General features: G+C 40.4%; 1 protein-coding gene across 7 annotated transcripts in view; it reads right to left on the minus strand.

Moving 5' to 3' along the window:
- The window catches only part of LRRTM4 (leucine rich repeat transmembrane neuronal 4), a 1,004,432-nt gene that overhangs the window by 609,489 nt on the left and 381,892 nt on the right, over positions 1–13,051 (minus strand). For 6 of the 7 annotated variants that reach the window (XM_043502943.1, XM_043502945.1, XM_038385135.2 and 3 more), the window contains one exon: positions 9,121–9,180. The exons of the other annotated variant lie outside the window; for it this stretch is intronic. The gene's annotated coding sequence lies outside the window, so the exon portion shown is untranslated. The remainder of the gene's footprint in view (positions 1–9,120; positions 9,181–13,051) is intronic. 7 annotated transcript variants of the gene reach the window in all.

The following is a 13,051-nucleotide window of genomic DNA, read 5'->3' on the forward strand; positions in this document are numbered from 1 at the left end:
CATTAAATAGTAATGGCAGTGCATCCGCTATCAACAAGCTAACTTCTAAAGTGGTAGAAAACCATTAGCTATTGTAAAGTCTTAAAACATTATTGTTACTATGGATAACATTTATGAAGACAAACACTTAATAGAATAAAGGCATTTATAAATTGTCTCAACACATTTGGTATGAAATGTTTATTACTGCAGAGGACCACTGTTTTAATTAGTCCTGGGAAAAATAGTATCTGAGGTATTTTGATACCCAAAGCCTTCCACAGTAGGTCAATATTTTTTTTAATGAGGTACAATACTTACACTGAAAAAATAAACAGATGTACATGCAACAGAATAAAGTGAGTGATATAATTCGATATGCAAATTATATTTTGTAATGAACTATAAGCTATTATTTAGGACAAAAATCTTAATAGAATTAAAAATAAATAAATAGACGTATATGGTTAAAGTGAATATCCATAGACATGTTAAAGATGCATCGGAGATATAAACCATGATATTCAAGGCATTAAATCAACCAGTAACCAATGAGGTTTAACAACTCTCCCTCCCCCCCGCCCGCCCCATGCAGATTATTCATTCATTGTTTAATGCGGATTCGTGCACCTTTTCCTTGAAGTATTGGCCACTGTCAGAGACTATTTGATTAAATTAGGGTGACCAGATGTCCTGATTTTATAGGGACAGTCCCAATATTCAGGGCTTTTTCTTTTACTGTATAGGTACCTATTAATCCCCACTCCCGTCCCAATTTTTCACACTTGCTTTTTGGTTACCCTAGACTAGATGGATCTCTTCTCTGATGCAGTATGGTAATTCCTCTGCTCCTCTGTTTATATGTTAACTAAACTCTTACTCAAAGGACTCAACCGCTGAGACACAAAAGGCATTTTGCAGAAGTGGTAACTCAGCCGTAACAGCCTCGTGCATTGGCTAATTCTCTTCCAAAGGAAACAGATCTCAATATGTAAAAGCCAAGTTTTCATTGGTTCCACAGTTGTATTTCATATAATGCCACAATGATCATTTCTGATTATTAGTTGATCTCTGATGGCTTTGACCGTGTTTCAACCACTGCACGGAGCAAAGAAATACAAAGGCCCCTGCCTCAAGTCACTTACAACCTAAAACAATTTTAACATAGCATGAGCAGATAGCAACTGTGAAAAAATAGGACATGGGGTGGAGGGGGTAATAGGCACCTATATAAAATAAAGACCCAAAAAACGGGACTGCCCCTATAAAAACGGGACATCTGGTCACCCTATTTTAAGAGAACAAAAGCTTATGCTCAAATAAATTCTTTAGTCTCTAAGGTGCCACAAGTCCTCCTTTTCTTTTTGCGAATACCAACTAACACGGGCTGCTATTCTGAAACCTATGATATCTTTAATAACTAGCTCTTGAGTAAACATGTACAGATTTACTGAAACCAGTCACGCTGAAGCTGCTTACACGAGAGTTAAATTGAAACAGTGGTGATTGTACCATGATAGCATAATTACTTCCATGCTATTTACATTATTTATCCTTAGAGGACAGAAGCGTTAGGCCTTTGAGCATGCCTATTGGGAACTAGATATTGTGTTCTTAATGTATGAAGGGAAGCCTGTATTTAAAATGTTATTTTTAACCCTAACATTACAGAAATTGGAACCTGTTAGCTGCAGCCTCCTGTTATGCCTTCCACTCCAGAGCTCTGCCTACCAGTAGAGAATGTGTCCTCCTTGGTCTGTGTAGTAATATCCCATATACTTACACAACAATACCAAAACCTCCACAGGGATGTTTCCCAAGACCTGAGCAGTTCTGGTCTCAGCTGAATGCTCGTGCAGCTAATAAATAAGCTTTTTCTCCGACCAACCTGCCTTCTGAGTGCTTTAACATGTACAGCTCCCTGAGGGTTGTGTCATGAGAATTTAGGATCATGGAGGCACTGAGATACACAACAGCCCTTTTCTCAATTGGTAACTGGTTTTCTATGTGCTCACAACCACCCTCCTGTTGAAGACTCAACTCTTACACCACCATCTCCATAGTCAGCAATGCAAAAAGAGAGAAGAATGAAGGACAAATGAGAAGATGAATTAAAAACTAGATTTTTTTTACCGTGGGGCTGACTAGTTAATAGGTAGGAGTGGAGAGACACAGCATGCGTGCACTACAACTGTCTGGACAGATTTCTATCCCTAAATGTTAAGCCACAGACAAACCAGTGGCCAGAGAGGAAATTAAACATTTCACTCGCGAGGCACAAAGGAATATATAGTGTAACGCATTTCACAATGGAGCCTAGCTTGCTATGTTAGGCTAGTGGGATTTACTTGCTGCAGGGAGCTGAATGGGCATAATGAAACAATACAGACGAATCTGATCATTGTAGTCCGTTTCCTTAGGAAGGGTGCAACTGCATGGAGCCCAGAAAGGACTGCTCAAGACCAGCCTTGTCTGAGGGGTGTTCATTTCTAGATCTAGTTGAAAAAAAATCGATGGAACAGTTTTCCATTGAATAGTGCAGTTTTGTCAAACCCGAAGCATTTCACAGGTCGATTTCAACAATATTTTCAACAGGAAAAGTTATAATGTTTCATTTTGGTAATGTTGAAATATTTCATGTAGATATATTAAAATATTGAATTTATTATGTTATATTTATATTATAATGTAAACAAAAAGTCAAAACCAAATGATTCTAAGTTACTGAAATGAAATGATTTAATGGCCTCAAATTGAGATTTTCCCCCCAGGAATTTTTCCTTCTGCAGGAAGTTGCAAAATTTTAGTTTTTCATTCCTATTTGGAATGCAAATAAACTTAAAAATCTCCTATAGAATTAAAATTCCATTAATGTATCTTTATTTGTTACTTGGAGATTTGATTCATTTTAGTTTTCTTTTTGAGAGCCATTTAAATCCTCAGCTGTTTTGGCCTTGTCATTCTTCCCTCTCCTCCCACCTGTAACAAAGAATGCTAGATAAAAAATGTACAGGTAGTATGTATGAGACAAAACTATGTAATGGTATATACCATGACAATAGAGCAATCGTTAATGTATTTCATTTCTAAGAAACATGTCATTCATTTTATGATGGTCATGTTGCATTCACAGACTAGAACAACAATTTCGCTTTGTGATTAGCTCATCTGTGTAGCACAGAGACTTGTCTGAATGAAAAGTAATTTCTTTTTGCACATTTTTTTTAAAAAAAGATATTGTATACATTCAGCTTAGCTTTCATTCTCTGTAGGCTGGATTGCGGTAGATGAGTACAAAATAAGAACTGAGAACACCGGAACTGAAAGAATCCTTTTGAAGCATTTTGTATAGATAGTCATTCACAGGAGGAGAAAAAGTGAATACATACGCAGAGAAAGGGGAAAAGTCTCTCTTTACAACCCTATGATAGACTTGGCTGAGGAGAGGAGAAAGTTTGAGGAACTCCTCAGCTACCCTGCTTGTACAGAGCAGTATAATGTACACTTACTAGGAGTATGCTATTCAGCCACTAGATATCTCTGTAATGCTTTCAGAGATAGCTCCAAATAGAAGGTGGGGCCTGGTAAACAACAGAGCGAATGCTAGAACTCAAGGTGGGTCGAAGCGTGTCTGTAGTTGTAACTCTTTCCTTTAATAAACACCTCCTGTCCAAAAAGGGCTGCCATTGTATACATTGTGGCAGGCAAAATAGCGTAAGGGCCAATGGGCAACTCATACTGGGGCGCACCTTAACAGTATTACAGAATATTTCCCCAAGCAGAGCTTTCTGTAACTCCAGAACCAAAGACTGATAAAGTTCATTAGGGACCGCACTGTTGCCAATTGATTTTATGTCAAAGGCGGTCAGATACTACCGTGATGTTTGATAGTACAAAATCGTAAGATGCATAGATGGATAGAAAAAGGCTACTAGAGAAACACAGATGGGCATGATCAAAAGTATCAGATTCAAACACCCGTGAACTTTCGAGCATTTTGAGGCCCAGCTCTAAATTTTGTGGTTCTCTAATTAGCAGCAGTGAAAGGGAATGGGCATAACCTGAGCAGTTCTGGTTTGAGCTGAATGCTAGGTTCAAGGCTTGGTTTGGATTTTAGCATTCAAGTCCTGGATTCAAATTCTGCCAAGACACCAAAATGGAGGTAGTTTAGAAGACTGCACTTGATACTGTACTGAGCTAGGAGCGGGGGAACATTTCCCAATCCACACAACACAGGCTTCAACACTACTTCATAGTGATGAATCTGAGCCTTAAATTTCTAAGAAAGTTTGGATCTAAATCTGAATAGCTTGAGAAGGGTTTGAGTCTTGGCTCTTGGTTTATAGCTTTCCCTACCAAAAGAACAGGAAGGAGGCACTTGTAGGTACACAATATAATAGAATTTACAATGCTAATAGGAAAGCTAAAGCAATGAGTTAAATAACCTAAAATGCTGCTGCAATTATTGTACTCAATATTACCAGCAATTACAAATCATAATACAAGAATCTTTTGACCTTTAGACTAACTGGCACAGTATTTTACGAGCTGAGCGAACCAACCTCCCCAAGAATCCAGGCAAGGGAAGGACAAAAGTCAAGCGCTATAATTAACTGCATGATTATTTTCCAAAATAAACGTGTAATCTTCACCTACTTGGCTCTGAATGGCATCATCGGGGCTGCTATCGTTAAGTTGCCATCACTGCACTATCATTATAGGCTTGATAAGGAAAGAGAAGCACTTCGGATCCAGCAAAGAATATGCTGGCTTCCCAGCTTCCCAAAGCTGATATGTGTGTGTGTGTGTTTATTTTTCTGGATGATGGGTTTTTGGTGTAGGTTTGTTTTTGTTGGGTTTTTTTGGCAGGAGGAGGTGGAGGGGGATATTGGTGACATAGGAATTGCCATAGGGATAATAAGTGTATTTCTCAACATGAATCAGTTTGGTACTTCAGTGAGGCCAGGATTTCATCCATGATGATTATTAAAGTCAATGGCAAAATCACTGGCTGCAGCCGGGCCAGGAATTCATCCCCAGTGCATTCAGATACCACTGTGATGGGAGCAGTACAAGAGTAAAGTCCTAAAGTTTTTGCTCAGGCAAGATTCCCATTGACTCGACTGAGGTTTTTGCCTGAGTAAGGAGTTCAAGACTGGGCCCTTTGCATGAGGTATAGACTGAATTGTGTTAATTTAAATTAACTTCATTTGGAGTTTAAGTAACGAGGTACCAAATGCTTCTGAAAAATAAGCCAGAAATTGAAATGTTGTTTGAGTAATAAACACAAGGTTCGAAACAGAGCTGCTTGAAATGCAGAGTTTCTGCTTCATGCAAAATTCTGACATTTTAATATTTGTTTTTGTTCCCAGTCGAAAGTTCAAAACTTCCCATGAAATGAAATGGTTAAAAAAAATGAATTCCCAATTAAAAGATTCTATTTAAACTAAACTGTCATGTTCCATTTTGATTTAGAATTTATTTTATATTATATTTTATTTTTTAATCAAAGTAAAGTTCAGAAAAACGTCATTTTGAATGAAAAAAATCAAAATGTTCCATTCAGATAAGGCACTCCTTACACGTATGGAGAGCAATAATTATTGCTTCTCACAAAGCAGAACCTTCTTTTAACATCTCACAGACCTTTAAAGTCACTTTAGGACCTCTCCGTTGACAAAGAGATGAGCTCTAGCTAAAAAGTTCTGGTCTGATTCTGAACCCAAACTTTAGGTTCTTTAATTCAGGTTTATTGAGAACAGGATTTTTGGTTACATATGTTATGAAACCAACAAGGAAAGAATGACGGTTCTGATCTGGAGTGAAAAATAAGACTTCTGCAAACCTTGGGCTTTGGTTGAAGCTATTTCAGGTGATGAAAAGATAAACACAATTAAAGGTGGCAAAGTATTTTCCTCCAGGGAAGATGTTCATAATGAGAAAGCAAAATAGGTTAACATGAGCAGAAAAATAACTCCCCTGCTTGAATCTCAACCCAGACCAATTGGCCCGCGTATAGAACCTTAATATCTCACAAGTATTAAAGCCATCGCTATGTAGTCTTTCCCCTGAGCGTCGGTCCAAATGGAGGGGGAAAGCTGAACCGAGTGGAAACTCCTGTTCACTGGGACCAGGTATCTTCCATTCCTTCACATTCATTATTTATTATTTGTATTGCGGAAGGTCCTGTGGTGCTCGGTGCTGTACAAACGCACAAAACAAATACGCAACACAAATACAGACTTTGCCATAAAAAGCAGGCAAATAAGCAATCAATTTGTAGCCTGGATCAGAAATTTACTTGCCCTCATCTCGACTAATAAATTACACACCAAGCCTCTGATCCTGCAATTAGATCCACTAGCAGAGACCCCAGTGAAGTCTCCGGGCCTCCTCAGAGGCCCAGGGGCCTATTCTCATAGATCCAATTGGAGTATGACAGCCTTATTAAAGCTATATAGAACCTCCAGCACTATACGAATCATGTGGATCATGCGGATACGAATTTCTTGCACGTTGTGCGGGATCCATGTGACTCTAAAGGTTACTGCTAATTATTCTTGTCACAGTACATTGTGTCCTGTGCGAAGATCTAAGTTTAATGCTTAAGTAAGAGCGTTCTTGTCTTATTGGTTCCAAAAGTGTGAATTATCATTTGGAAAGGGACTGCTGGAGGATAAAAGTTTTGCGAGAACTGTCAGCTTCTGGGAAGTAGTGATTGGAATTTTCACCCTGCGCCATAAGGCAAAGAGAAACTCCAAGGAGAAGCAATTGCCAAAGGACTGAACATTGCACAACAGAATCACATGTTTTGTCTTGTTTTTCCCCCCTTTGCCCTTTATGAAGACGGAATGATTTAATTATTAAAAACAAAAAAGACCTGAAGGAGCTTGTGTCAATTAAAGTGACTGATAGAAATGAATGATTGCTCTGAAATATTTAATCCAGAGAACGGTGAATATTTTATGCAAGAAATAAACACGGGAGCCCCATCTTAACATACAGAAATGTATATGGATGTCCAACCAGGGTTTTTTTTTTTCCCCCAAACTCCTGTAGAGAAACCTCAATAAGGACTTGATCCTGCTTCACTGAAGTCAGTGAAGTTGGAGTTTCCCTATTCACTTCAGCAGGAATGAGCTCAAGCCTCATGTGGCTAGATTTTCAAGAGAGATCTCAATATGTTGGGTGCTGAAAATCTGGCTATAAGTGTAACTGTGGGACTTAAGTGCTTATTGCTTTTGGAAATCTGGGCCTCATTTAGGTGAAAAATCTGTTCCCCATTGTGGATGCTAGACACTTGAGAATCTGGTTGATAAAAGGCTAGAGGTAGGGGTTAAGCCGCACCATTTGGATCTGGATTCAAACTTCCTGCAAGTTTGCAAATGTTTGGTTCAAGGCAAACCTCTAATCATGACTGAAATACAGGTTGGTGGTGGTGGTTGTTTTTTATGCATTACTTTTTCTCTCCTATTTTTTGCTAAGGGAAAAGAGCACCAAGAATTTACAGCAGAGAGACTGATATAACCAATAGCAGATGCTTTTGCATTTTTAAAGCACCTTTCATATAAGAACTTTCTACTAACATTAAATAAGCTTCACATCATCTCTAAATCACGGCTTCTGAGTTCAAGTCCGTTCTCAACTCTGCCACTGACTCATTGTGAGCCCTTGGGCAAGACAACCTCTCTGTGCCTCAAATTTCTAATCCTATGTGGGCCCAATCCAACTCTCACTGAAGTCAATAGAAAAACTTCAGTGGGAGTTGCTTCAGGCCCTGAAGTAGGTATAACACTGTGTCCAGCACCTATCTCACAGGGGTATTGTAAGACTTAATTAACGTTTCTGATGCTACATGGAATACTCGCATACAAGTTTTCCAGAGAAGTACAAATGAGCAAACATCAGGGACTGCTGAATAGGAAACACCTTGCAATGAATGGCTCAAATGGTCAGATAAGTATGTTAATTATTTTGCATGCTGAGCATTTTCAGAGAACCACCCCCAGCTTGCTGACCCAGCAGGTAATTAGGCTTCCCCTGACTGTAATATCTCAGTACAACCAAACTTCTAAGAACCAATATGAAGATTATCATTTTGAATCTCTGACACACACACACAGATTCAAGAGCAATTCCATGCCAATGTTAGATCAAATGTGGTAGTTCATTTAAAATACCAATAACCAAGCTTGAACTCAATTTATGAACTGGATTTCATTGAATCACAGAATATCAGAGTTGGAAGGGACCTCAGGAGGTCATCTAGTCCAAATCCCTGCTCGAAGCAGGACCAATCCCCTACTAAATCATCCATGGATTTATATAAAGGTTCTTTCAATGCTGCTCTCTTCTTTAGGTACCTTTGGGGAAGTTTCCTGAAAGCTCCCTACTTTCCACTTAAGAAGTGGCTTTTTTAGCTGATACTTAGTGTCTCCTCCAAGTCAAAAGCTGTCCCATTTATTTAACCCGTAACATTAATAAAATGCACGTATTTTAGACAGCCACACAAACACTCAGCTCTTGTGGTTTTGCTTGTCAACCTGTATTCTTTCTGTTAGCACAACCAGACGCAGCGATACACTGGTAAGTACTACACCAGCCCACGTTTAATCACTAATCTTGAAGATGGCAAAATAAATCTTTGTTAAGGTGAAACACAGAGATAAACAAAAGTTAAAAGGTGGCACTGGAGGTATGGTATTCTTATCAATACGAACTATCAAGATGCAAGGCCAAATCCTTCCTGCATCTGTGTAAATCTAGAACAACCCCAATGAACTCCTCTCAAGTTGTGTTACTCCAGGTTTATTGTGATGTAATAAAGCTGAATCTGGCCCTGAGGCACCACTCAGCCTTCCTCCAACGAAGGCCATGTTCACAAAAGCCCAGTGAAGCACAAACATATCAGAATCATCATGCACAAACAAATCACATATCGACAAAGCCCCACACCTCATTTCTATCTAAAATATAATGAGTATTCATCATCAACCTAAAGCCAAAGATTGTTCCTCCCTGATGCAAAGCACACTTATTTTAGATCAGGAACATCAAGTTTCACTCGCTTCCAAGGAAGTTTATAATGGAATAAGTGTCCCACAATGTTTCCCCCCCCCTTCTGCATCAGAGCAGTCCTACCTTATCTAGGAGTAGCATTTCCACTTCCTCTCTGGATGACAAGTTCTCTTCAAGGAGGAGCTACAAAACAAAGTTTAAAGTGAGTGACAGTTTGCCAACCCTTGCAGATTTTCCTCCAATAAGGTTACAATGCAAAGTGGAGCGCCCCATGCTTCTGCACTAAGTTATGTATGGTAGTCTGGCTCTCCTAATTCCTTGCTGCTATCTTTTCCGAGCACAGTTCCTCTCTTTACCTGTCACCTGCTCTCACGTAACCTTATATTAAAGCTAATAGATTTGCCTTTCTCCAAACATTTTCTCAGGTTTCTGATGACAGGATCTGATGCGTCCAGGCATGAATTACAACATTTCTTTAGTTGCTGATTGAGACCATGGTACTCGCACATAGAATTGCTTCCCAAAAATAGTTGGGGCTACCATGTCTCACATCCCCTTATCCATGTTAGGCTGCAGTGAATTCCGTTCAGATAAACCTCTGCAGTACTGCCAATCAAAGCATTCAAAAAAATCACGAAGTTTGCATACAAACAAACAATGAAATATTCAATATATTGGGTCTTATTTTGTCTTCTGATTTTTAAGCCTTGAGGGATGCACTCGGGACACATTTTCAAGCTTCCCCTGTCAACTACAAAGGCTAGAAACATGTTATTTAAACCGGAAAACTTGGTTTCTCATTCACATGACAACAGGAGCTTACTAGAGAGGGCAAGTTAGCTTGCTGACTCCAGCAGTGTTACTTCAGCTGCTGAACACAAAACTACTGCTCTACATTTCTGAGGATCTGACTTGTTGCCTAACACAACCCAATAAATGGTGGTTGTGGTTGCTAGGTATCACAAATCTAGAGCACCCCCACCAACAAGGAAGCAAAGGTTGTTTTAAAGAGAGATCCTAGCAAGACCACTGCTAACACAATTCTAAAGCATTCAAGCTGACAGCGTCAGAAGAATGTTTGTGAATTACCATCAGTTGTATGTTTAGGTCAAATCCAAAAGAATTTCTGGATAAGCAACAGACGTCAGTGAGACAGATCAGTTTTATTAAGTTATTGGTCTGCATATGAGGGCTTTGGAGCATGGAAGTCATTATCTTGATGTGTCTCGCCATTTCAATCTCCACTGGTCTTTCAAAGACTACAGATTACATGCAGGTTGACTGCTTCCATAATCTATGGCTCAACTCATCCCTGGTTTAGCTCCTTTGCCTTCAGTAGAGTTACATCAGCAATGAACTGGACTCCAGCACCAGAGCTTATCTGCTGCCTCAGTTCACCTTCTATCTCACATCAAACCAATCACCACCAACTGGTGTTTTCACTGCTGCCCTTCTGCATGTGGTTTATTAGCCAAAACGAACACTTAAAGCCTTCCAGGCCTCTTTTCCCTGGCTTGCTTAGTACTTTCATCATCCATATAGCTCTTGATTCAAAAGCCTTTCCAGCCCAGCTTCCCCTTCCTGCCAACTCTCCTTCCAGGATCACAGTCCTTTGTGGTACTCCCAGGAAGGACTTCTCACCTAGCACGCTCCTGTTGCCTGCAAGGCCCTCCTCTCCCAGATCTTTCATCCAGTAGTTCTGGAGAATATCACCTGCCCCCTTTCTAGTAGTCTCCCTCCCTGAACTCCACCGTTTCTCACTAGCTCCTGTAAACTATACTCCCCTGTTTACGAACTACAAATAAAGTTTCTCCATGCCTTATCTCCCAGCAGGTCAGGTTCTGAGTCGCATGGTCCCATCATAGGAGTCGCCCCCACCCTCTCACTACTCTTCTTTTCACCTGGGAAGGCAGGCTACACCTGCAACAAACCTCTTAAAGGGCCAGCTCACATTTCGAGACCCCTCTTTCCCTGCCCCTTCTGCTGCTCTTTTCTACGATACAAAATGCTGATAAAAGAATGTTTTATTTTAGAGATAGGCAAGTAAAACAACTTGTTCCTAAGGCATCTGCAGATACCACTTCATACACAGAATAGTCACCGTTCAATCAGAGGAAGAAGCTGGAGTAGAGGTGATATTGCCCAGCTGCTTATAATACCGGGCCATGTTTTTCTCTCAGATCGACGCAATCTAGAGAAAGTCCACTGCAGTGGATTCTTTTGAAGGCCGATCGCTGCAAGACTGCAGGTGCACACGTGCACAAACTCCCAAGAGAGAACTAGCGCACCTATGAATGTCCATTCCAAAATCCTGGTGTAATGGCAGATGTCTTGGCCGACAGACCAGGGATTGAGCAGGGAACCCACTGAGCTAAAAGCATGAGCTGCTACAGCTTGCATTAGAACGCCAGACCTGGGGGTTGTAACAACACACGTCCTCTGCAGCCCAGAACAGCGATGGACTTTTAAGATACACTCACTTGAGTTACTTTGGCTTCTAGCATAGAAAAGGAGAGAAAGCCTTTGAGTTAACATAATCTTTTAACCCAACAATCATTGGCAGTAGTAACAGCCGCCTGGGGCCACTGACAGCTGTCTATCAACCATCAGGGACAAGTCAGGAAAAAGGAATGTGAAGTTGAGCCTTCAGCTGCTTTTGCACCTCCCTTCTGAGTCACCTGACATACAGACTGGACTTTGGACCTTTGCTCTAACAGTTTTATCATGGGGCTAATATTTTAATTTAATTTTTAATGGACATGACAAAATCATTTGGACTTGTCCTGCAAGTTTGATACTGGCAGCTCCCACTTCCCATGGTGAGATCAGAACCCCTCAAAATACTTGCTCATCAACTCTGATTTGGCAACCTTAGATCCATACAGAACTCCTGAACCACATGTTAAGGACAGTGGACTTTCAGCAGGAAGTAACAGTGCTCTTAAGAATCTCTGGAGGACACTTTTCAAAGACAGATTATGCAAGGCTAGGAATCTAATTCTGTCATTGGCATGATTAGAACCATCTCTCTCACACGCACAAAGAGAACATTCTGAATTTCCTGTAGGCATAAGCATAACAATAGCATATACATTAATTTACATCACTGGAGACTAGAAAATGTTCTTTTATTTATAAATAGATACCCTCAGGTTGGGAATTTGACTATGCTTTCATAATATGATTAGGCAAGTGCACTTCTCTATGCCTGGAAAGAGAAATATTCTGAATGTCCTTCCACACTGGGTTCATTTGAAGGAGTAAAAGGCAATCTTGAATGCTCTGGACTAGAAATATGATTATTCTTATGGAGAACTATATGTCATGTCATATAGGAGGTAGCAGTCAGAAATGGAGATGTGCATCAGCATGAGTGTAGGCTGGCATAATTTAAGGGAGTTGGGAAGTGTGATCAAGAGGATAAGGCACTGGATGAGGAATCATTAGATTGGGTTTGATTTCCAGCTCTAGCCCTGATTATCTGTGCGACTTGGGGCAAATCCCTTAGCCACCCTGTGCCCTCAATGGTTCCTCTATAAAATAATATTTACCCGCTTGTCTGAACTGCTTTCAGGACTACTAATTAAAGTTCCAGTTCAGCAAGGTATCGTTATGAGGTGGGTGAAACCTTGTTATGGGTTGAGTTAAAAACTCTTTGAACTGATGTGTGAATAAATGTCTCATTTAAGAGAGAGACAAAAGTAGGGTAGTGGTAGTTGGTGACTCTCTTTTGAAGGGGGATGGAGGCACCCATCTGTCAGCCTGACATGGAATCCCAGGAGTTATGCTGCCTGCCAGGGACCCATATCCGAGATGTTACGGAGAGACTGTCAAGGATCATCCGGCCCTCTGATTACTACCCCATGCTACACATCCATGTGGGCATTAATGATCCTGCAAGGTATGACCCTGAGCAAATCAGAAATGTTTACAGGGCTCTGGGAACAAGGGTGAAGGGTTTGGGAGTGCAGGTGGTGTTCTCTGATCCTTCTGGTCAAGGATAGGGGCCCCGGAAGGGACAGATACATCTTGGAGATAAATGCCTGGTTGAAAG

Source organism: Dermochelys coriacea, chromosome 26 (genome assembly GCF_009764565.3).
Source record: "Dermochelys coriacea isolate rDerCor1 chromosome 26, rDerCor1.pri.v4, whole genome shotgun sequence".
Lineage (NCBI taxonomy): Eukaryota > Metazoa > Chordata > Testudines > Dermochelyidae > Dermochelys > Dermochelys coriacea.